Here is a 21,992-nt window from a genome sequence, read left to right on the forward strand (position 1 = left end):
TTTTATCCAGCTATAAAATAATAATAATAATAATAATAATAATAATAATAATAATAATACTCCACCCATCTGGCTGGGTTGACAGGCCTAAAGAGCCTGTCAAAACAAAAATGTCTTCAACTGTTTCTGGACAGTACTGTTTCACACCACCCCAATCGCTCACCCAAGGTTTGTGTTTTCTCTAGAATGAGGTTCAGCAGAGACTGTGGTGTCTCTATGATATATGGTTTAGTCTTTCTAACTACCAACAAGCTGAGGGACGGGGGCCACCCATTTGCTGTCTGGCATAGAGCCGCTTCCTTTCTTACCTTAAGGACCCATACTTAGAGAGTTATTACCTCGCCAGGAAGCTAGCATGGCCATTCCAGGAATTGAATCCATGCTGGATTTAGGTAGGGGGCCCTGGCAAACAGCCTATCCCACCAAACTCATAACAGTACAGAGAGTGAGTGCCTATCTTATCTCAACAGCAGCCACACTGAAACACCCGCTCCAAGTTACTGAGCAGTGGGCTTTTGATATTTTGGAGAATTGAAGGTAAACACTCCTGCAGAACGCAGTGACCTAGGTGTATAAGGAATAAGGTGGTCTCTCAAATAACCTGGTCCAGTGTTGTAAAGGGTCTTATATGTTAGTACCAAAACCTTGAACTTGGTCTCGTAGCAGAAGGGAAGCCAGTACAAATTCCACAGACAGGATGTTATATGCTGGCGGTAATTTGTCCCCACAAAGCAATCCAGCACCATGTTTTAAAGTAACTGCAGCCTCTGGGCCAACCTCATAGAGCACACTGCAGTATTATTATTATTATTATTATTATTATTATTATTATTATTATTATTATTATTATTATTATATTATCGAAGCCACCAACCTGAGTCTGACCAAACTGCGGGAGGCAGTGGAAGACAGGAGTGCCTGGCGTGCTCTGCTCCATGGGGTCACGAAGAGTCGGACACGACTAAACAACAACAACAATTATTATTATTACCCTGCCCCACCCATCTGACTGGGTTGCCCTAGTCACTCTAGGCAGCTTCCAACATATATAGATTCCCTATACAGGGCTGACTTCAGATGTCTTCTAAAGGTTATATATATAATGACTCATCTCCTTGACATCTGATGGGAGTGCGTTCCACAAACAAGATTTGGAAGTTGTGGATGTAAGGTCGAAATGACGAAGTTGTGATCATTGCTTGTGTTTTATAGTTTGCTGTTGTTTTTACTGTGAGCCATCTTGAGCACATTTTGATGTAGAAAGACGGGATAATTTTTCTTATAATCCCCCCAAAAAAACACACACAATAAACATAATAAATAATAATACAGCTAACTTGTTTCAGCAAAGTCATTAACTAACCCTTCAGAAAACATATTGGTGTTTCTTGAGTGATTATGCAATGACCTGTCACTTTTACTTAGTAATTTGATCACACTTAAGCAATGGAGTGCTGGCCTCTCTAACACTGCAAAGTCAGCATTCATCATAGAATTTTGTCATTTGGTGTCCACGCCAGGCTGCTTCCTTAGCAAAAATAAAATAAAAAATGATGGGGGCTAAATGGTAACTGTATGGGTTTAAAAACCAAAAACTCAAAGCCATCTACTGTTATTACATGAAGTGTAAAGAAGATGTGTAAAGCAGCCTGAGGCCTTCAGTCGACTAGTGCTATTCTGGATGCAATGGGGGGGGAGGGGAAATGTGCATACTTTATTGCCAAACTGTTCCCAAATAGCAGAATCACACATTGACATTACTGAAAAGGTTATTGTGTGACGAGGCTGACAGAAATCCCCCCTAATAACTCACAACAGACACAATGTTTTAGGTTTGGGTTTTTGGCATTATTTTGGCCACAACTTTATTTAAATACAATTATAATTTGAGTGTTGGCTTAGGCTTTTGGTTAACCATTCATCCTTTTCTTGGAAGGACCATATTCATCTGCCCCACTTGGGACAGGACTCACAGCATCTGTCCACTTAGGACAGGACTCAGATCATCTGTCCATTTTGGGACAGGACTCACAACCTGTCCACTTGGGACAGTACCAGCTCCGACTTCCCCGAGGGTATAGGGAAGTCAAGTAAACACCCATGGGGAGAGGAGGTAGCTGTGCCCAGACATTCACCCCTCTCAACCAAGAATGTTCCCCAAGGCTCGTACTCTGTAATTGGCCCCCCATCCCCGCCTATGGTGGGGATGTAAGGACTAGAGCGAAAGCCCCAGGATTCCTTTAACGGAATACTTCTATGTGGAGCAACATTAAGAAGGGGGGTAGGCATCTGGATGCTACACCCCTCCTCCAACCAAATTCAATAACCAAAAGCCTAACCGCCAACCTAACAAGTTGTGACGATTTGCTAAGCAGTAGGCAAAAACCAAGTGGCAAAGCCAATCAGCCAAATGGCAAAATTCCTACTGGGCCCCTTCAACAGGCGACCCCATGACAGGCAAAGGAAGGTCAGGCTAAAACCTGTAAGAGAAAGTGGCGGGTGGGAGGGAGATTCAAACACCAATGCAAGAGTGGCTCAAAAGTGAAAGAAGCTGGGATTAAGTAGGGGCCCTCCCGCCAATCAAATTATGCCCATCTAAATAACCATGCCCCACATTACTCAGCGCCTAGGCCCCAGCCCAAACCTTAAGGGACTTCTTCCCAGCCCTTCCACAACCCGCTCTATATTTGATAACATAAAGCGCTCTACAAAAACCCATTGGGTGTTATCTAACATTTAATGAGTATACTCTAGCCCTGTCTTGCTGACAAGGTATTCAGGTAGAGAATGAGGGGGGTGGGATGGGATGGGGAAGACTGCTTGCACAAGATCAGGGGCGGAGAACCCTTGACCTTGCAGATGTTATTGGGCTCAATGTAAGATGGTTTGATTTCAAATTTTTAGGAACAAGCTATCTGTTGTGGGTAGAAAGACTTAAGGCAACATCTAATCCCCACTCCCAACTCGATAGCACCCTTTGATTTCAATTATATTTTTATCATACCGTATACCCATGCAATCTGTCAGGATATATATAGTCATACCTCGGTTTAAGTACGCGTCGGTTTGAGTATTTTCAGTTTAAGTACTCTGTGGACCTGTCTGGAACGGATTAATCCACTTTCCATTACTTTCAATGGGGAAGTTCGCTTCAGGTTAAGTACGCTTCAGGTTAAGTACAGACTTCTGGAACCAATTGTGTTTGTAAACCAAGGTACCACTGTGTGTGTGTGTGTGTGTGTGTGTGTGTGTGTGTGTGTGTGTGTGTGTATAATCAGGGCTGCCTGTGTGGGTGTTGTATGTTAGCGGTTACGTAGTGCTAAAATGAAACTGGCAACATTGCCCAGATACCATTTGTTATGTGGGAGGAGGAACTGAGACATGCTTTACGAGAAGCAATTCACAGGATCCAGAGAGGCATAGAAAAGTCAAAAGTGAAGCTAGTTTAGCTACCAGCAACTAAGCTACATTTGTTCGTTGCATCTTCATTTTTCCAATCTCATTTCTTGAGAATTCCTTGCATCTCTTTTGCTACTTGTGCCATTCTAAATGCAAGTTTGGCCACTTCTATTACTGTACTTGAAAACTATTGCACAGCTTGCACAGTAAGGTGGATGGTGTGTTGTTGCAACAGCCAGATTGTATTCTCTTTTATCTCTACCATGTAGCAAATATGTCAACATACCCTAGGTATGCTTTGCTGATTGCTGTACTTAGGTATCATATCTGTTTTCTATTTTTTCTAGCTTCATTATGTTTTGTTAACATTAGAAGGATAACTGCATACATCGTCTTATGCAACTGCATCTTAGGGTTTTTTCCCTGCCCTGCCCTGAGGCAGCTACCTTCCCCTAAATTAGCAACCCTATTCTGTGCAGGGAATTAAATCTCAATGAGTTCAAAGGAACATATTCCCAAATAGGAATGAGGCCAACATTTAATTCAGTTCACATTTGAAGGGAAACATACCTAATGGCTGCTCAGTCCTTTCTCAGGTGGGCGGCAGTTGTAGTCCCTCACCCTTGGCCACCATCCCCAGAAGCCAGAACACATGCATTTGCTGGCCATTATGGGAATTCCCCCTGCCAGTACAATCACAGGGTAGGACTTCCCTCCAGAAAGATAGCTTCAAATGGGCAAATCAGAGGCACCGTTGGCAGTGCCTTGCTGGCTGGTTGAGCATTGGCTGCTGCCATGTCCAGTCTGGCAGCAACACATACCTAATTTGCAGTTCCTGTAACAACATACAGATCCAAACACAGCCATCCTTGTGGTGGCCCAGCCAGATGGGTGGGGTCTTAATAATAATAATAATAATTCTTCAAAACTTGCACTTCTCCAAATTTGGCAGTGCAGTTCTTCAGCCATGTCATGTGTTGTTGTTTGTTGTTGTTTAGTCATTTAGTCATGTCCAACTCTTCGTGACCCCATGGACCAGAGCACGCCAGGCACTCCTGTCTTCCACTGCCTCCCGCAGTTTGGTCAGACTCATGTTGGTGGCTTCAAAAACACTGTCCAACCATCTCATCCTCTGTTGTCCCTTTCTCCTTGTGCCCTCCATCTTTCCCAACATCAGGGTCTTTTCCAGGGAGTCTTCTCTTCTCATGAGGTGCCCAAAGTATTGGAGCCTCAGCTTCAGGATCTGTTCTTCGAGGGAGCACTCAGGGCTGATTTCCTTCAGAATGGATAGGTTTGATCTTCTTGCAGTTCATGGGACTCTCAATTCAAAAACACCATAATTCAAAAACATCAATTCTTTGGCGATCAGCCTTCTTTATGGTCCATCTCTCACTTCCATACATCACTACTGGGAAAACCATAGCTTTAACTATACGGACCTCTGTCGGCAAGGTGGTGTCTCTGCTTTTTAAGATGCTGTCTAGGTTTGTCATCACTTTCCTCCCAAGAAGCAAGCGTCTTTTTTTTTTAAATATATTTTTATTAATTTTCCAATTAAAACCAATTATATCACATTCATTATTTCAAATTATACACATATATATATCAATCAAACCGAATGTTATGCCAAATCGTCTAAAGAATTTTTTATTTGGGTTCCCATGCTTCAAGAAATTGGGGATTCCTCGCAACCGTCCACTGCCGTCTTTTTTCTAAAGTTCAAATCGTCCTCCAAGTTCATAATAATCCAGATCTTCCCCTTACAATCACATAGATGTTTTCCACTTTCAACCGATTGTTTCCCAGCTGCTGAGATAAATATCAAACAAGGTTTCACAAATGTTCTTTCTCCTGTGTGGGTTAATCAGTCCAGCCTCCCCATAAATCTTCTTAGTCTGGAGCTCCCTGTTGCGTCGAAGCAGCGCCATCTTAAAAAGCTCAAATCACTTTCGTTTTCTCTCATAGCCATGAAGATTAACGATCTTTATAAAATTTACAGCTTTTCCAGGCAGAAGACCCAAACATCAAACCATAAACTCTTGGTAAATTAATGGATCTCCTTGCCCTATAGCTGAACTTAGCTTCAGGTCGCTGCTCCAATTCAAAGTGCGTCACAGCTCATAAATCCTCCGAACGCGTCCAGGACTCCTTCCGTCCGACTAGGGGGGGGGCTTTTCTCATCGGCAACTCCACATCTTTAAAAAATATGCTCAGTAACAACAGTTTATAAAGTTCAACTCACACAGTCTTTTGCTTCTCTTTCACTCCAAACAAGCCAGGACATCGCGTCTGGGAAGGTACGAAGTAACTCATATGAAGAAAAATTAAAAAAAACTCAATTCCCTTATCGCTCCGTCCCCATCAATCCTTCTTCCAGATGATATACAGCCTTTGACTCCTCTCCCTCAGCAGCATAAATTTCTCAGCAGTAAACAGCGCTTCTTCCCCTCCTTCTGAAGTATGTCCATAGATTTAAGCCTAATTATCTTCTTTAACCATGGAAATCCCCGCCATGCAGATTAGCGTCCGGGAGTCCTGGCCCTCGTACGTGCTTTTCAGCCCAAGCTCCCCCCACTCCATAAACAGTCGGAGTGGGTCTGGGAGCATCGCGGGCCAGCGGCCCCTCTCCGTAACCCCCGGAGAGGGTAGGGGGTTGCCATTTACTCCCCTAGCAACCGCCAAATTCCTTACGAAGGTCAGAGGGATGGAAAACAGGTCCGCCATTCCTGCCGGCGGAAACCGGAACCCAAGAAGCAAGCGTCTTTTAATTTCATGACTGCTGTCACCATCTGCAGTGATCGTGGTGAAGGGGCTTGAATAACCCGGAGAAGATATGAGCTATGTTGTGCAGGGCCACCCAAGACGGACAGGTCATAGTGGAGAGTTTTGACTAAAAGTGATCCACCTGGAGAAGGAACTGCCAAGCTACTCCAGTATCGCTGCCAAGAAAACTCCATGGACAAAAACAACAGGCGTGCCATGTGTACAGAAATGCAAATATTACCCCCCCCCCAAAAAAATCACATACAAAAAAAATAACATATATTAGGGGGAATTGTTTTGTAAAATGATGTATCTCAGACAAAGTTGCATACAAAAAAAATGTGCATGTTATAAGAAATTTGCTGATGAACTTCCACGAGAACTTCTTTAATTGCAAACTGATGTGGAAATGTGGAGATCTGAACTTACTGGAAAAGTGAGAAACTGAGAAAAACCGAAACTGACAGATACATTCACCCCTGCTCTCAAACATGCATAAGCTTGAACTGCAATATTTCAACACACACTTACCTGGCAGTGAGGCTTCTTGAAGTGAACAGTCCTGACCTCTGAATAAGCATGCATGGTTGCATTGCTGCAATTCCGAACACACAATTGGGCAGAAGCTCCACTGACACCACTGTGGCTCCTCCAGACAACCTGCCTACTGAGTATTCATCCTGATGTGCTTGCACAAAGCCTACACGCAGGTTATTCAACTTCACATCAATTTATTGTTATCCCATATTTCCTAGTGCATTTCCCCACCACTTTCTTTACTGCAGAAAGTTTTTATAAGTGGGTTTGTTGCACAAACAGGCCAGAACACTTTACTCCACTGAAATTCCACAAATGTAAATTTGCCAGTAGGTGATGATTTCCAAAAATAATAATGGCACTCTAGGGGAACATTTCTGAGTAAACATATTTAGGATTATGCTTATAACCATTATTAGGAGGATTTCTCGACACCCTAGGGACAAGTTTTAATCTGTTAAGCCTTCTTGTTGGAAAACAGGTTCCACAAAAAATACTGGAGCTTTATTTTTATGAACACAGTCTAACCAAATGTATTGTTGTTGTTGTTGTTGTTGTTGTTGTTGTTTATTCGTTTAGTCGTGTCCGACTCTTTGTGACCCCATGGACCATAGCACGCCAGGCACTCCTGTCTTGCACTGCCTCCCGCAGTTTGGTCAAACTCATGTTCGTAGCTTCGAGAACACTGTCCAACCATCTCGTCCTCTGTCGTCCCCTTCTCCTAGTGCCCTCAATCTTTCCCAACATCAGGGTCTTTTCCAAGGATTCTTCTCTTCTCATGAGGTGGCCAAAGTATTGGAGTCTCAGCTTCACGATCTGTACTTCCAGTGAGCACCAAATGTATTACTCGATAGGAATTCAATGGGAAATTAATGATCAGATTCCTTTAAATGGGAAATCGGTGCTGAAATTGCTCTGATCTAAATGGCTCAAATAAAATATTTTTTGTTTGAGCTCTGAGAATTGGGCAGGTTCCAATTATCTTTATGAAAATTAATATGCCCTTGCATTTTCTGTATTTCCAAAGCTGGGTGTCCTTTTGCTTGGGAAAGGGAAGGAGTCAGGGAAGGATAGTGTATTGCCACTAATAGGATAGTAGATCCCCACTACTGTGTGGGCTTGGAATCCAGGGAAGCCCAGAAACATGGCTGACGGCTCACCCATTATTTAGTATTCTGGACATTGTGGACTACATGGCTGGGGTGTTGTTGTTGTTGTTGTTGTTGCCCACCTGGGAGGGACAGTGAGCTGTCAAGTTACTGCAGCTTGTGCATGGTTTTTGTATTGGTGGCAGATTGAGCAGTCCTTCCTTACCTTCTAACAGATTGTAGAGGGAATATGGGGAAGGGGTTCATATAGTTAGCAGGAAGAATAAGCCAACGCCAGCAGCTACACTGCTCATTCTCTGGCTTGCTAACTTCCTTGTCAGAAGAAGTGTGCATGCACATGAAAGCTCATACCAATGACAAACTTAGTTGGTCTCTAAGGTGCTATTGGAAGGAATTTTTTTTTATTTTATTTATTTTGTTCCTTGTCAGAGTTAGAGAATCCAAGCCCAACAGCAGAAAGAAGAGGGAACAAAGGTTTCGGCGAGCTTGAACCTCAGCATCTCTCATATTAGAGATTAAATGCATTTTTAGGTGCATGGTAATGTGGATATTCATTTACCATGTGGCCGAAATTCAGTTTTTCACTACACAGCAAAGGTACTGCACAAATGCTTTTTTAATCTGGGTGGAGGCTTGGCATTATCAAGCCTTGTGCTTTCACATAAAAAATTGATCGTCTTGACAGGGCACGACTGTAGTGTTATCTAGAACACTGGTTAGCAAAAGGAGCCATTAACTGGCTAGACCTCACTCTAGTCTATTTTGCAAAGATATCCATTCTAGCCAAAAGCTGTGACTCAGTGTCTCTTGGAAAGAACAGTTGGGCTATGTGCAATGAATACTAAAGACACTTTCTAGCTATAAGCAACTGCTGCTTAGAAAAAATGGGAACTTTCTAAGGAATGGGAAGGACAAAGTAAGGGGAATGAAAAAAACTAACTGTTCATCATGAACCTTATCCTTCCTCTTTGTTTGCAGATGTGATTAACTTTCCATTTGTGTGTTTATCTGCCATACTGCTTAGCTTATCATACATCTATTATCAAGGTTTAAAATTTGCCTTATTATTTGTAATAACCCCTGCTTACAATTACTGGTCCTACTTCGCAGTACAAATTAATCTTTCATGAGTTCATGAAAGAGGCAAAAGGACAAAACAAAGACTATGTATCCAAACATTCAACATTACATAAGCAATAAACATGTACTGAAAATATTACAGGATAAAGGGAACAAGGTTTCTCCTTCAATACCTTTCCCTAGGGAACCCAACTCTATTGCACGGCTTGAGATGTTTAATAAATATTTCAAGGAAACATTAGGAGGAGTGCAAAGCATCTATTGCATCAAACAAAAGTATATTTTATTTTGACTTTGCCAAAGCTGACATTCATTCCTGCCTCAGTGGGTGACTTTGCTTCTGTTCCTTGTCCTAATAGTAAACTGCGGATTTGTAAATCACAATCCAGCCCTTGCTGTCAGAAACTGGGAGTCGATAGATGCTTGTAACATATGATTCTCCTAGCACTTAACACATAATCTTAGTATTTTTAAATGTCACGGTGCTTCTATGTACCTCTTTCCATGATCCTGGGATAACAACCAGGGTTATCTAACGACAATCTCTTGTTTCTGCACTACCACCAATCTGGGCATGAAAAATGGGTACAAAAGGAGTGATTTGTTTCCATGATCAAGCTGACAAAGACTAAAAAAGATATGGAAGTGCCTAGCAAAATCAAAGGCCCTTAGTTAATTTCCTTTCAATGTGATTATAAAAGCTATAAGTGATCAACTGCACACACTCATAGACAGGCATGTTCCCAGTTGTCAGCTATCTTTGATCTACAGCCTTTACTCAATATTCTCCCAAACAGATGCAGAAATTCTTATTTGACTTTATCCTTTTAAAACAAGTCTGGATAGTTAGCTTTGTCTGAAGTTGATATTACCCTAATTGCCAAATCACTCTGCAAGCTTTGCTTAATTTGCCACATTCTAGTTATTTTCTGCTGCTTTCCCCTTCTTCTTCACCTTTGCTGCTCCCCCCCCCTCCTTCCTTTCTTTTCAGGTTCTCTGACCATTCTTTCCCTGCTTCCATTCAGACCATCCTCCCTGCATTCATTTCTGCTTTTCCTCGCCATGCCTGCTTCTTCTTCGGGTCCAGTACTTCTTATTAGAGGCCTCTCTTTTTTGTTGTTCTTGAGATTTGTATAATCACTCTTCCCTTTGTATCATGGGGCATCTCCATTGATCTCACCAACCTTCTCCATATTTAAAAGGTAATGTTTTTCCCAAGGCCATATTGCTGTAGTAGGGGAGAAGCTCAGTGACTCCTTCCTAATCAAGGCATCATGGTTGTGCCATGAGGCTACAGCAGGACATTAAAGCAGGACATAAAAACAATTAGAGCATTTTAATTGGTGAACAAGTTACAATTTGGTGCTGTAGTTATTAGTAATTTCAGAGTTAAATACCGTACTGCCTCTAATTTTTATGTTTTGGAGATAAGACTCCACCCTTTAGGTTGTTGTGCATACTTTTAATTTCCTCTGCAGTTGTGGATTAGCTTGTTCATCAATAAGCAGCTGTTTGTTTCAGGCTAGGCTTGCCATACGTCAGGAAAATTCCTGACATGTCCTGGTTTTCAGCTGTAAAAATGGCGCCAGTGAGGAATTTTGCCGAATTGGCAAAATGTCAGGGAAAACGCGCATGTACAGCAAGTTGAGCTACAATTATTTCAGCATGATTCAAGCACATGTAGCAAAGCACTGCACCACAGTCTTGACATATAAATAAATGATTTGTGGTGCAATACAGATAATGTTAAGTGTGTCTGCAAAGAGCCAATGAAAACAGTGGTGAAAAAAAAAATCAGGCTCCATTGATTTTATTGGGATTTGGGCACATCCTTCTGTATATTGTACTGACATAGCTCAAGATTTGGACAATGTTTCAAAGGAAGCAAATGATTTCTCATCGACTACTGTTTCAGCACAAAGTGAAGAGCTTGCATACCTAATTCAGGGTTAAGCCTTGAGAAGGATTGCTCTGTGTAGACATTCATCTGGGTCCGTCCTCATGTGCAATCCCTTGCCATGTCTGTTTATTTATTATTGCATATCTTTATACTCTACCTTTCAGGATATAAATCCTACCAAGGTAGCTTAAAAGTAATGCTCAATTATGTGCTTTAAAAGTGTAATTTAAAAATTGCCATATCAGGATCCTTCTAGATCACTTGGTGGTGCTGGGTGGGGAGGAAGTAGTTCCACAGGCCCTGAAGTGGTCTTCATCTGCCTGCCTGCTTCTCCTGGAATCCTTGATGGTAGAGCACTCTGCTTTTTGCAAGAGGCATGGAAGGTGCTGGCAGTCCTAAATCTCAGTCCCAGTGAAGAAACATCAAACTTGGATGAAGACGAAGGTGGAGGCAGATCAACTCAATGGAGAATCCTTGCACTGTACCTGTGCCTAGATGTGCAATGAGGAGATATAGTAGAAGTGTGGGCATATTCTGAGCTCCCTCATCAGCCAACGGAACCTCAAGCCACGTGCTGTTACTGCCTCCTCACCTCGTTCTGTTGTATTTCAGGTTGGGCTCTGCAACCTTTGGAGTTCCAAAAATGTTATATAGTTTTTCCTCAGTCCAGTGGGTGATTCTTTGGAAGTATACAAGCTTCAGTGCATGTATTCTGAACTGCATGTAGGCAGGGGCGGGGCTTCATGCTCCGGCACTGGGGGGTGGAGAGCAGGCAGGGGCGGGGCTGGGGCATGTCCTGGGGGCAGGGCGCCCAGCGCAGACGGGGGAGCAGCCACGATGCCACCCTGCCAGGATCACGCTGCCAAGGTCGGTGTGCTCCCCCCACACTCCTCTTCCTCCGCTAGTGCACGTAGGCCCTTCCCTATTAATTTGATCTTTGTAGACCTGCCCCTTCCACTGAATCAGTGTACAACCTTGCCAGACGAGGACCTCAGTATGTATATTAGAGCATGCATGGCGCTCTGAATCAGGATCTTGGCTTTCATGAAAAACTGCGGTCAGCAGGTTTCATTTCCTACCAAGAAAACACATGGACATTGACTTTCTGCAAGAGCCATAGGATTTCTGAATGGGAAACAGTGGCACAAAGAGGACAAAGGGCGCCAATTCGGGAGGCGGGTGTGAAAGCCAGAATTCCTTCCATGCCTGCTAAAGTGTATATTACAAAACTGGCACCTCCTTGGCAAATCACCCATTCAGGAACTGACATTGGCAGAGCTGCAGGGATAATCCATGTGTGAGGGGGCTCTGTTAATTAACAATGTCTCTAGTATATGTGGCCCTAATATAGTTTTGTATAACAGCAGATCTCACCCCCCCCCCGGTGCTATCCAGAATTTCTTTTTTCTTTTTTGTTCAGTGAGACACTCTTTGGAGCTACTTTGTATTATGAACGAGATCATTCTGCATTGCCCCTTAATTTAGTTCAAGCATTTATGCCATTGTTATCCTCTTAGTAGCCCTTGTCACAGAAAAACAGCATTAGTACAATTCATTAAAATAATATATTCTCCCCCCTTTAAAAAATACTGTTTTTATTTATTTTCATGGTACAGAAGATAAATTTTCAGAAAACAATTGTTGCAACTCTAAACAACAAGTAACTTGTCTTGATAAAATTACAGGCTTTTATCATGCCATGTGTTAAAGTTTCATTTGATTACTCTAAGAGATCATACCACATTTTCCAATGAGTGCTAGGTGGATTCCTGCCACATACAATTTATGTATTCAATAAACACTTGCCATATGCTATAAAAGGAATATGGATTGTGTTTGCCCTTTGCCGCTCTCACCTGTTAGTTTCTCAGCCAATGCTATGGACCATACCAAGAATCAATGTTCAGCCCATCACCAGTTTTCCAACGTCTCTTGATAGTGACAAGAGCTTGTACTCAACAAAACTGGTACCCATTTGCCAACTTTGTATACAATAAGGGTATGTCTGTATCTAAGCCCTTGCTGCAAGAATAATTTCATTTCCCTTCATTTCTGCCCCTCCCCCTCTCTTTCCTTCTTTCCCCTGATGTCCCAAGGGTGACTATCATTCTTTTTTTTATATGTATGTACTTCTTCATTTTGGAATGAGAAGGCAATTGCATGAGATAGGATTAGGTCATTTTTGAAAAAGGTAAATGTCAGCACATTAAGTGCAGATAGCAATAACACCAACACTGCACTTGCTAGGGGAGGGGTGGTTTGGAATACAAGCTCTAATCAGCACCTCCGCTTGCTCTGTCACTGAGGAGCAGGGGACGAGCAGCTCTTGCACCCTTAGTGAGCAGCAGTAGTTGTGATGACACCCCTGGAGCTGCCATGTCTGGATCTGGAGCACAGCAGGTCTCAGCCAGGTCATTGCCACTATCCTCAACAAGAGAGAGGCAAGCCTTCTATGTGTTGTGGTAAAGTTGCACAGCAGGCTGGGCTGGGCTAAACCCTGGCGTGCCTCACAGATTGATAATGTCATTGCCTCACATCATCTGGCTAGGTTTCAGCACAAGCCCAGAGGCATCTGGTGCAAAAGGAATGGGCACTCACCACTTTCCTGTCAGGTATCTGTTACAGACCCACTCCCTCTGCCTTCTTCCCTGCAAGCCAGACCCACATGGTCTCTGGCCAATTAGGAGTTTCCCTCGGCCGCCGCGAACATGAGGGCATTACCAGCAAGTGAGGTTAAAAATGAGCCAATCACGGCCCAGATCTTGGGGATTCCTTTACTGGCCAGCCAGGCATTGGCCAAAGCCAGCGGTGCCAGGGATGGGGTGGAGCGGGCTTCAGCCTCCCCCCCATCTTTTTCATCAGGGGGCAGCAGGCTGCCAAGTGCACTCTGTGCGAAGATCACATGCAGTGGGTGGCATCATGTGACGCATCATGTGATACATCACATGACAGCGACCCCTCAGTGTGTGGGGCAAGTTGGTGCTCCTGGCCACAGCCATGACTGGCCAGAAAGCAATGCATAAAAGGGTCTGAGTCTGTTCTGTCACAGGTTGTCTAGTTGCTGGCAAAGGGGAGAATGGCTCTGTGACTGGGCCCGCAAAGACTTTTCTGATAGGTTCCACGACATAGGAGCCAACTCCTAGGGGCCGTGGGGGCTTCAGCTTCCACAATAAAATATTTGAGGGGGCTGGACCCCTGCAAAGGTGATGGGCATTGCCATTCAAATGGTGTATGCGCACCAATGCCATGTGATCAATTAAGTGGGGCAGGGTTTACCTGGGTGCCCACAATATTTTATTCAGGTCGGCACCCCTGTTCCAGGAGGCACCTTCCCTAAGACAAGTCTGCCTTCTTAGACATCAGAATATGCCATCAGTTTCTACTTTGTGTACTGTATTCATATTTTCATCAAAATCCTTACCTTCTCTCAGAAACAAAGAATTGTATATATTTTTACAATAGGCCATTTTGTGCATGTCCTTGACCAATGATTCTGTTCAAGTTAGGTCAGCAGTAGCTTCTGTTATGTTATGTATCAGTTAATCAAGAAAAGAAAATATATAAATTGTAATCCAACCTCTGTTGGAAATGTGGCAAAGAAGCAGGAACAACAATACACATGTGGTGGGGTTGTGAGGAAATTTTGGGGAATAATACACGAGGAATTAAAGAAAATGTTGAAAATCCCAATTGTTAAAAAACCAGAGGCATATCTCCTAGGCTTGATAGGGAAAGATATACCACAAGTAGAAAAAATGATTTTTCTATATGCAACTACAGCAGCCAGGGTAGTGATTGCTTCTAAATGGAAATCTCAAGTCTTGCCCTCAAAAGAGGAGTGGATTTGCAAATTAAATGAATATTCGGAACTGGCAAAGCTAACCTCAATCATATCAATCAAATCAAAAATTAAAAAAAGGAATGGAAATGTTTCAAAGACTATAAGTTAAAATATTGTTCTAAGAAAGATATGCTAATATGCCTAGAATAAAAATGTAAAGTATATCTATGATTTGGAAAAGAGAAGAGATAAAAGAAATAGAAAGACTGACACATTTGGAGAATGCAAAGATAACGGTGGAAATAGAGACTCGAAGAAGTCAAATGGTGGCAGAGGGAAGCTGTGGGTGGGGGAGGAGAGTATTATATGGTAAGTATGTAATATTTGCTTTCAATATTTTTGGATTGTCTTCAATCTAATTTTCTTTCTTTTTTGCTGTTGTTGGTTTTTTTTTTCCTGTACTAATTATTTAAACAAAATAAATAAAATTTGGAAAAAAGAAGAAAAAAGTCATGAGCTTTCACTGGGGCTCAGTTGCTAGCACTTGTGCTCTCAACTGCAGCTCTTTTCCATCAAGGATCATTTGGAAAACTGATGTGAAACCTGGTGCTAGCATAGATAGCCCCGCTCCTCTGTATACAAAGCATGTGTACCAAACAGTATAGAAATAAAAGGGAAGCTTTGCTTCTGAAGAAATGAATTATATTAATAGAGCCATTATGTGTGATACAATGGAAGAAAATACATTTAAATGTGCCCTTTCCTGCATTCCTAATACACCATTCCTTTTTTAAAAAAAAAAAAAAATGTTTACTACTTCACACGTGGCGGGGTGAGCTCCCATTGCTCGGTCCCAGCTCCTGCCAACCTAGCAGTTTGAAAGCACGTCAAACTTCCCAGCGGGAAGTTAAATGGCATTTCCGTGTGCTCCTCCGGTTCGCCAGAAGTGGCTTAGTCATGCTGGCCACGTGACCTGGAAGCTGTACGCCGGCTCCCTATAAAGCGAGATGAGTCCCGCAACCCCAGAGTCGGTCACGACTGGACCTAATGGTCCGGGGTCCCTTTACCTTTACCTTACATAGGACTTGGTGGCCTGAATGTTCAACAAGTAGTTGGCTCTCTGCTCACCAGGCATTCAGCAAGACTCTTCTTAAAAGTATGCCCCAGAGATTTATTTCCCAGTAAGCATGGGACGCGGGTGGGGTTGTGGGTTAAACCACAGAGCCTAGGGCTTGGCGATCAGAAGGTTGGCTGTTCGAATCCCCGCGACGGGGTGATCTCCCGTTGCTCGGTCCCAGCCTCTGCCGACCTAGCAGTTCGAAAGCACGTCAAAGTGCAAGTAGATAAACAGCGGGAAGGTAAACAGCGTTTTCGTGTGCTGCTCTGGTTCGGTTTGCCAGAAGTGGCTTAGTTATGCTGGTCAAATGACCTAGAAGCTGTATGCTGGCTCCCTCGGCCAATAAAGCGAGATGAGTGCTGCAACCCCAGAGTCGGTCACGACTGGACCTAATGGTCAGGGGTCCCTTTACCTTTACTACTTCACAGGTAAGAACATTCAAAGAGTATACCGTTTGCGACCTACAAACTTTTGCTCATCTATGCATGCGGTGCAAAATGACCCCTCCCCAATTCTTCCTACTGAAGCGTCTTCCATGCAAGTATTCTTTCTTTATTTTACAGAGGTACGAAGGGTCAGCGGCAACCCATGAACTAATCCAGCTGTGTTGGGGGAATCGTGAGGCTTTCTAGGAAAGAACCATGCAGTTTGCAAGCAGCATAGAACTCGTGACATTTTAGCCTCTTTCTTGTAGGGAGGTGGCAGATCGGATGGGGAGGAGAAGGAAGGAGTGCTGTGCAAAGCAATGCTCTAGAAGCTTTCCCCATGGCAACTGATATGCCTATTATATCTTTTCATTTATACCATCGCCAAAAATGTGGGTTGTTAGCAGAAGCATCAGGGTTGTTGCATTAATGATAAATGTCATGGAGCTTTTGGAGTGTCTCATAGTGCCCTTTTGTGTTAACCGCTTTAAATATATATATATATATTTACAAGGTACCGTATTAAGGAAGAGCTAGTCCATAAAAGTACAGTTTAGCAAAATGCCACCTCTGGAAGATAAGGGTTATTTGGTTGCCAAGCAACGGATATTCTAAAACTGAAAGCTTAACTGAGGCTGAATGTTGTGAGCCTCTGTAGGCTGGGAGCAGGAAAAGTTCCACTCTCTCATTCCATTTCTTAAGTTTGTTAAGAGATTATTGGTGACATTTGTAATTCCTTAGCAGAGAGTGAACGGTACATGGCATCAGACTTGATGCAACCAGATTTTATTATATTTTCTTCATAAATGGAACACTACATTTCAAACTGTTGCAAATCAAAGTATCGCAGCACCCGAGTAAATTCTAATTGCGAGTGCGAGTTCAGAGACTTAAAACCATGCAGCTGATTACATAATAGAGCACATAAAATGATTGTCTTGTTATTCTGTTTAGCATAGGATTTTCTAAACAGGTGCAGGCGACAAATCTGTGCATGAACCACTGTATTAACTTCCTCCGACAAAGTATAGTTAGATCATGGTGCAACAGGAACACATGATGTTCCAAAGCGAAACAAGGTGATATGTTTTAACTTGGCACTAACACCACATGCAACTGGGCCAACTCTGCCTTCATCTCCTCAGGCTGTGCCCAATGATTCATATATTATTAGTTGTGGGGTGGAGAGAACAGGTGTGGATCACAGGGCAAACCCTGCAGATTAGATGCAGCAAGGAATAGCAAGAGAATGTTAAGACAGTTAACCCTAGAAGAAATTTGGTCTGAGTGGCTTGTGAAATGCTTATTCCTTCTAGTGGAATATGCAGTCCCATGACAGTGAACACTCACAAATCTTCAATTGACTTTGGTATGTGTGATATAACACCTTATATTTTAAAACCGTTTTGCATTAGCTTCCACGTGTCTGTGGCCAGCACGGAAAATTTGGCTTCCAGGGCCACTCAACCCATATTTCCCAACATCGTATCATAGCCGCCACCCCCCTGAGTCCTTTGCAACATTTTGGCTATTTGGATGTGTCAGAATGTCAGCAGCTTTTGAGCCAGTCACCATGAAGTTAAAATGCATGGCCCCGTCGTATGCGTCTCTGTGACTTCCCTGAATAACATTAACTTTAATAAATGACAGCAGTAAGAATAATATTACTATGGTGCTACACATACTGTAGCACAAATTATCTTATAATAAGGTTCCAAATATAAAAAGGAAGAATTCCCCTTTCATAAGCGGGATGGGCAAATGTAATAAAAAACAGGGACCTTTTGCTCTGAGGAACAGCAGGAGATGTGATTTACAGATGCCATAACTTATGTCGGTAAATAAACCAGAGGTCTGGTTTCCAGAGGACATAGAAGAATTGGCACTAGTTTGGAGGGATGAGGGACAGTGTCTTGAAGGCAGGCACACAACTAATTGTGAAATTACTTGCATAATTTTGACTTCTTTCTTCCCTCTCTGTCTTGAAATGCATCTCACGACAGTTGATGGTTGGGTGGTTCTGTGCAGAGGGGAAGAGAAAGACCATTATTCTTGCCATGCCACCTGAAGTGCAATCCTATATATGTCTGCTTAAAGTGGCTTACTCCTGTTATAAGAATTTTAAGGTCTTAGATGTATAATAAATGTACAAGGCAAACACGTACATAAATGTATAAACCAATGACTGAAAACAGTACAGGAAGACAGTCCTGAAACCATTTCGACTCCCAAACTGACCAAATGTTTCTCTGCAAGGAGGGAGGAGGTGAGGGGACCTTCCCATTGTCTCAGGAATTAAGTAATTACCATCTCAAAGAAATGGCCAGACTACCGGGAAAGGCAATTAGATAAGGCATTACAGTATCAGATAACCTGGCAAAAACAACATTCAAATTTCAGTTGTAGACCGCCTTTTCTGTGATGTATGTATGATGTATGGAGGGGTGGTCTTGAGCTCCAGGGCAGGGAATTTCAAAATGTCTATATAAGGGCAGGCAAACCTTTGTTCTGGGTCCTCCTCCTTTCTTCTGCCTGGGAGGGGGCACCCTGTTGCAACAGTTCAATAAAGATCAGGCTTACTAGCTGCTTTGCTTCTCAATATTCTCTGGTTGGCCTCTGTTATTTTCTCCTACCGATGGAGAACCTACAAAGGACTCTATAAGGGCAGATTTTGTTTACAACACTCCCAGGAAGGGAGGAAAAGTTAAACACACCACCTCAACCTAGAACAGTGGTGGTGCTGGGGAACCATATTCCCCAGTGCTTTCCTTATGCTGTTATTTTGACATGGCTGTGTCCCTTTGTTTCCTGCTGAACTAATCTCTTTTAAAAATTGTCTCACTTCCCCTCCCTCTTGCTTGTTCAATGACTTTTCCCAAGCTCTCTTAGCTGTGCCCTTGACTGATAGTTCCTATACTGGCAAAGCTGTGAATGAGCAAAAGCTCTCTTCCGGTTTCTCTCTCTGCTGACCTGAAGCACAAAGCCTCTGGTTTTTCATGCAAGATCTCATGCGGCCAGAAAGCTGCAATGCTCAGATAGCCCTCAATTCCCACCAGGCAATCATCAATAAGAGCAAAAATTGTAAAGGGAAAACACCATGTTAGAACTTAAAGCGAAAACCTGTTGCCCAAATGCTTCCATATCTGTAGCTCTTCATTTATAATTTATAGTCTGCCTCATTTGGATGCAAGGAAAATGTTAATTACAGCAGCTACCAAATTTAGATGTGTCTAAAATATGTAGAGAGTGGGGAGACACTGAAGCATACGTGGAAGACTGTTGTTTCTATAGAGACATTGTAGGATAAACCGTGCCCATGTATTGCTCTTCCATTTTTAAACTCTGTTGCTCCATTTGAGATATTAGTGAGTGAGAGAGCTTGGGAAACCTTCATGCAAAGTGAATCTCAAACAGGGAGTATCTTCTCAGTCTGCTATACCATGCAATTTTCATCCCAGTAATATTTACTGTCTGGTTTTAGCCAGAGCGTTCTTTCTCAGACCTGCTACCTGAGATCGTTTAGCTTTTAGGATGCCATGGATAAACTGGGTCTGTATGGATGCAGAGCATGTGATCTACCAGTAAACTATGGGCTTGAAATCTAAATAGATGTGCATGGCCATAAATGTCTCAGTAGAGTCTCATTAAATATGTTACTTCTTCATGATGTGGAAGACATTCTATTGATTTGATCCCCCCAAATGGGGCTGAATGGGACTCTTTCTATATACTTGATATCCCAGCAACAAAGGTACAAACAAGACAAATAGCAGGGCATAATTCCTTCTCGTCAATGAGAACATTTTCACATCTGTTGAAAAGTGTTAATCTGGTAAGCATTTAAAATACAGGAGTAAAAATTGGACAGAGCCATTGACAAAATGAATGCAAAATATGCTAAACCAATGCAGGCGTGTGAGTCCTTTCATCTGTGTTCTACAAAACGAGAGTCTCTAATCGAGATTATTGTAGGTTTCCTTTTTTAATATCCATTTCATAGACTTTGAAGGAATTTAGACTAAGCACTTCACTTTCCCTCGGTCTTAATGAAACCTTGAATTTAAATGAATATTAGCTCTCTCCTCACATATTCTGTCTAGGCTTATGAGAACTGCCTATTGTAACCAAATACAACAGTTTCTTTAGCAGTGCTGAATTTACTAAAAGACAGCCCTTCCTCAATGGGGGGTTACCAAAAAGGGAGAGAGAAAATTGCAGAGTGTCAGCAAAGGGACAATCTAATCCTCTTTGCTACTACATCTGTTCTAGCAGTCTTGCTCTACAAATCAAAAGGCACCCCATTAATTAAAGCCCTTTTGCCTTTCATTTTTATTCAACTCGTGAAATGTGACCAGTATTCACAAAGATGGGGGGGGGGGGTTTACCGTACTTCCAACACCAATATCTACCAGAAGAGTATACACTTTGATTTGTTGTCTAGTTTCCGCTTACTATTCTTCTCTTGTTTTCTCCCTCCCTCCTCCCTCGCTTTCTCCCTTCTTTTTAAGTCGAGGACCTTCTCCTGCGGTAAAGCGCACTACATTCAGAGAGTCTTATGAAACAAAGCTCCTGCTTCTTGGTCAGCAACAAACTCATCTTTGTTTGTGCAGCTCAGTTAAGGAAAGAAGGCCAATTTGATGCAGGTTTCTATGGTCTGTGGTACAAAGGCATCCATTTGTATGCAAGCTCTCTGGCAGGCACACCGCAGACTATGAGATCATCTGTTGCTGGAATTGCCAGCTGTAATGAGGAACTGTAAAAAATTATAAACTCTTTAATACAGTTCATTTATTTTTCTCAGCTGTCTGTGCCACAGATTTATGCGCAGTTCTGTGGGCAGCTAACAAGGGCATCTCTAGGAGCACCTCTTCAGACCAAGAGTTCATTGGGCATTTTCTCTACTTTTGATGGGATACTAATGATATTTGTCTTAAGCAGGAAGTGATGCTTAACTGCCTCAGTTAGGTTGATTGGTGCTTAGAGTAGTCTAATCCTATATCTGTTGGACTTTCACAGTGGTTTTGTGATCCCACAGCAGGTGAATATCTACATCACTCTTGCCCATTCAAGCATTTATTCAGTGTGTGTGTGTGTGTGTGTGTGTGTGTGTGTGTGTGTGTAAAAGCAGGGATACATTTTATATATTCAGATTCCCTCCCCCATTTTTTTCAGACATTCATTTACATAGAAATATGTGGATTTCTTTTGTATTGTACAGTGGAACCTCGGTTTATGAACACCTCGGTTTACGAACGCCGCAGACCCATCTGGAACGGATTAATTCACTTTCCATTACTTTCAATGGGAAAGTTCGCTTCAGTTTATGAACGCTTCAGTTTATGAACAGAGTTCCGGAACCAATTGTGTTCATAAACCGAGGTACCACTGTATTGATTTCCTAAGAGAAGAAACAATTGTTAGATTGAGTTTCCTTTAAAATAATAATTAAATAAATGCTTACAGTATATACGAATGCAAGAAGAAATTGTTATTCCTATAAGTCCGCTCCCCTTTCCTGGTAGGCGGCGTTGCGGCCAGGCAGCCAGGAATCAACAGTGATCCGACGTGAGGGGTGGAGAGTTGACGCCCCCATCTGTGTCTTCCCGGCTGTATCACTGGCGCTGGGCGGGACCCTGCCCAGGGGGGCCCCACTGAGCAATCAGCACCAGTAAAGGGTGTGGCCATGGGAGATTTAACCGTGGCGCAGCCGGGCGGGACCTCCTCTCTCGCCCTTTCACACTTGCTACTACCAGACACAGGTCCAGCTCTGAAGGCCTTCTAGCAGTTCCCTCACTGTGAGAAGTGAAGTTACAGGGAACCAGGCAGAGGGCCTTCTTAGTAGTGGTGCCCTCTCTGTGAAACACCCTCCCATCAGTTATCA

This window comes from Zootoca vivipara, chromosome 9, assembly GCF_965207765.1.
Source record: "Zootoca vivipara chromosome 9, rZooViv2.hap1.1, whole genome shotgun sequence".
NCBI classification, from domain to species: Eukaryota; Metazoa; Chordata; class Lepidosauria; order Squamata; family Lacertidae; genus Zootoca; species Zootoca vivipara.